Source organism: Helianthus annuus, chromosome 10 (genome assembly GCF_002127325.2).
Source record: "Helianthus annuus cultivar XRQ/B chromosome 10, HanXRQr2.0-SUNRISE, whole genome shotgun sequence".
Taxonomy (NCBI): domain Eukaryota; kingdom Viridiplantae; phylum Streptophyta; class Magnoliopsida; order Asterales; family Asteraceae; genus Helianthus; species Helianthus annuus.
Genome location: NC_035442.2, coordinates 115722669 through 115726929, shown reverse-complemented (window position 1 = coordinate 115726929; position 4261 = coordinate 115722669). Strand labels below are relative to the sequence as shown.

At 32.4% G+C, this 4261-nt stretch overlaps 1 long non-coding RNA gene across 1 annotated transcript; it reads right to left on the bottom strand.

Annotated features, from left to right (window-relative positions):
- Positions 1-310: 310 nt before the first annotated feature.
- Positions 311-2820, bottom strand: LOC110882349. The gene is made up of 5 exons (XR_002560070.2): positions 2421-2820; positions 2186-2224; positions 1398-2020; positions 1168-1258; positions 311-614 (listed from the first exon to the last, which is right to left on the bottom strand). It is a non-coding gene; the product is annotated as an uncharacterized LOC110882349 (long non-coding RNA).
- Between the last annotated feature and the right edge of the window lie 1441 nt (positions 2821-4261).

Here is a 4261-nt window from a genome sequence, read left to right as displayed (position 1 = left end):
GGTTTGGGACTTACCCAAACTTAGTAGGGTTTTATTTTTATTACTTCAAACAAATCATGCAGTCCATTAAGTATAATTGTTTTTATGAAGATATATGTTAATTAGTGATCATCCTTCTTCCAAGAATACACGAAATGTAGGTGGCTGCAATGCGAGGATTTCACTAATATTTCGGTATGAATGTAGATTTCAAGATATTTAATCCAATATACATTTGGTAAACGCGTACCAGTTATATTTTCTTTTGAAATAAACTAGTAGAAGTACCCGCCACGTTGCAGCAGGGTACAGATAACTAACAGTTCCGCATATCGCCAGTGGCTGGTACAGATAACTAACAGTTTCGCATACAGCCAGTGATAACTTCGAAAGACAGAAACAAACAACAATATATACCAAGTATTGTGGAATTTTGTTTTACAGTGGCTTTTCTTATTTTCTTACCTGTATCGATTTGACCCAAATCAGATGCTATTTTGTACACCATAAAGTTCAAGTACCTACAATATCAACACACGCCATCCCGTTACTTAGCTCTAGATATTGCGTGGCACAATCTAGCCAGACCCGCTGAAGCAAGCACGTCAAGCAATGCAAAAAATCCTTTGGAGTTCCTGATTCATATAAGATCTACAAATTTAGTTACAAGGATAACATAGAAAATTGATAATAACGACATTAATGACAGATGGCAAAATATCCAAATTACCACCAGGCTGAGTGAGCTACGATTAAAAAAAATAAGATTAGAAAGCTGATATAATAAACCTCATCATATAAAACTGTATGTATGATGATGAAATTCAAATAGATAAATGAATCTGAATCAAATTAGACTTCAAGTTGCATTCTTGTGGTGACTTTAGGGTTTATTTTTATAGATAATTTCTCATAGAAAATAAAATCTACCACAGCAAGTAAAATTCAAATATGAGAATGATTTGTATTGTTAAATATCAACTTAATATTGTTGTGAATATAAACAAACAATATTTTGAACATGCTTTTCAGCCACATACCAAAGCATAAAGAATGCGCAAGAAAAGCATGATCACACAGATGTCTGGTTTCTTGCTACAATATCATATTTCATTTGATTAAATCAAAAAATAACATACACCATAATATCAAATTGATGGATTTAATTTTTTGAGAAATTGAAATTACCTAAAGCAATAGCAAAAGCATAAGGATCTTTTGTAGGTAGCTCAGAAATAATCTCCAAAGAGTGTCAGCCACCGGATCAGAAAATGAAACTCTGCAGTCAATATGAGATTTATTTAGAACAAAATATTTTTAGTAACTTTACTACAAAAATACAAGTACATTGCTTATGATGTAGTAAAACAACTATCTAATCCTCTGAGAATAAAAAAAATAAATAAAAGCTTTCTAACCTCACATTCGGATCAAACTCTTTGTTCAACGGCTTGTCAACCGGGTCAGTGGTCACAAATGGCGCTTTTGGAGTGCAACTCCTACACCCAAGCCACTAAATTGATCATTTTATGACCCCCTGGCTCCCTCTCAACTGGTCTCCTCGCACAACAGAGTTCTAGATGCACCACACTGTAGCGCTGATAACATTGGTTTCATCAGTAGCTCTCCCGTATTGAAGATACTCGGGCACTAAATAACCCATCGTCCCCGCAATTAGTGTAGAGACCATGCTTTTATCATGGTCCATGATCTAGGCCAGCCCGAAATCACCTAACCGAGAATTAAAATTAGCATCATATTACTCGATTTACTATCGCGATGGATCACTTTTTGATCGCACTACTGATGAAGGTACGCCAAAACCGAAGCCAACCTAACCTCAATATTATACCTATGGTTCCATTTCAAGAACCACCAATGTCCAGACTCTCGATACAACACCACTTAATCAATACTCCCATACGACATATACTTGCCTTTTTCGACACACCATCCTTGGAGTAGGACAAGATTCTTATCACATGCCATAATCGACAACTCAGCCAAAAACTCCGTCTTTCCCTCATGCAAATGCTTAGACCTAACCAAAGTCATTAATTGGTACACAATCATTGTCTTGAGTGCAAAATTTATTATATACATAAGTTAATTGGTACTGTACCAGAAGTAATGAGGGGAAAAATTATAGCCCACATCTAAATTAGTAGTGTTATTAAAGTATTGATAGTATATGCAGTTAACATACCTAGAATCTGTAAATTTGGTGCATTCCAACAGCAGGTTCCTAGGTAAGCAAATAATCAAACTATTATTACATTAATTAAAAAATAGGATATTTACAGAACCCCCAAAGATAGATCAAGCACCACTGACTACCGCTACTGTCCGACGGCTATTTCATCGTTCCCCATAAGTGTCAGAACATGTATAATTGACCAAAAATCAGGAAAACTAACATAGAGTGAGAGAAGAAAAAGTACCTGTTGTTGTTATACCCGATTGGGTGATGATGATTCCGACGCCCTAGTGTTCGATTAGGGCAGGTGCTGGGCAAGGCTAGGGTTTTACACGTAGCGAGCGACGGTGATTGTGGTGACGATGGTGGTTAACCGATGTGGGAGACGATGTCGGTACCTGCTGCGCTTCAGGAAAGAAAGGGATTACCTTAGTTGCCGCTATCGATTTCGAGATGGTTTTCGCCGGATCTGGATGTGATGTTTATCGTCGTACCTGGATTTGGGGCAAGCGATGGTTATCGGTTGTAAAAGGGTGGGTGCATGTGTACCCGGTTTTTGGAATCGTCCGATTAAAGAAACGATGATCAGCGTCGGCGGAGATGAAGATCAGTGGCGGTGTAGGCAAACCCAGTTTGAAGGGTTGGGAGAGGAGGAATGAGTCGGAGAACAAAAGCGTGGTGAATGTTATTGTGTGAAACCTAAAATTACGAAAATATCCCGGCACTGTAGCAATCATAGTTATCAATTGATATATATAATAATGATCATAGTTGTTTGAAGATATATTATTAAATATATACATTTGGCCTAAACTAAAACTAAGTTAGAACCCCGTGTATTATACGGGTTGATTAAATGTAATTTTATATATCAAATAATAAAAAAAATATATCTTTAAAAATCTCGTTTATTATACGAGTTGATTAAATGTAATTTTATATACCAACTAATAAAACAATATATATTTAAAAATCTCGTTTATTACTAAATGCAATTTTATATATGAAATAATAAAAAAAGTTATATCTTTAAGAACCCCATGTATTATACGGGTTGAGTAAATTTAATTTTATATATTAAATAATCAAAAAAGTTACATTTTTAAGAACCTCATATGTTATATGTAATTTTATATATCAAACAATAAAAAGTTATATCTTTATAAAACCTATGTTTTATATGGATTGAATAAATCTAATTTTATATATTACATAATAAAAAAGTTATATTTTTAAAAACCCGGTGTATTACACGAGTTGCATAAATGTAATTTTGTATATTAAAAAATAAAAATGTTAAATCTTTAAAAAAGCTCGTTTATTATTACACAGGTTGAATGAATCTAATAAAAAATTATATCTTTAAAAAAACTAACAGATATACTCGATATACGATGGATGAGGTGATTGCGATGATGGTTCTTTAAACGTAAACATAGTGATTACCGTATTTGAGTTGAGAGTTCACGAAAATAAAAGTATAGAACCAATAAACACTTATTAATATTTTTTACTCCTTATAACCATATTTGAAATATGTTCTACCCTTAACTACTTTAATTTAATAAAATAAATAAATTATTTACATTATATTAATTTATATTTAGCGTACATCTTTTGTTAATTCCAGGATAAATAATTTTGAAATCTGATAAATATTTTAAAATATTATATTATCTCCTATACGAATTGTTTAAATTAATATTAAATTTAATTTTATAATTATCTTTTAATTGATATTAGTTATCTATAAAAATAGATGTCTTCAATGAATGACACGTATCCTCCCATTGGTTTCTTTAATTTTGAAATCTGATAAATATTTTAAAATATTATATTATCTCCTATACGAATTGTTTAAATTTATATTAAATTTAATTTTATAATTATCTTCTAATTGATATTATTATCTATAAAAATAGATGGCTTCAATGAATGACACGTGTCCTTCCATTGGTTTCTTTTATTATATAGTACTAGCGGTAAGACCCGTGTGCAAACACGGGTCGTTTCTTAGAAAACCATGCATAACACATATTGATAGAACATATAGATACATGTATAGATATTGTACCAAAACGTGTT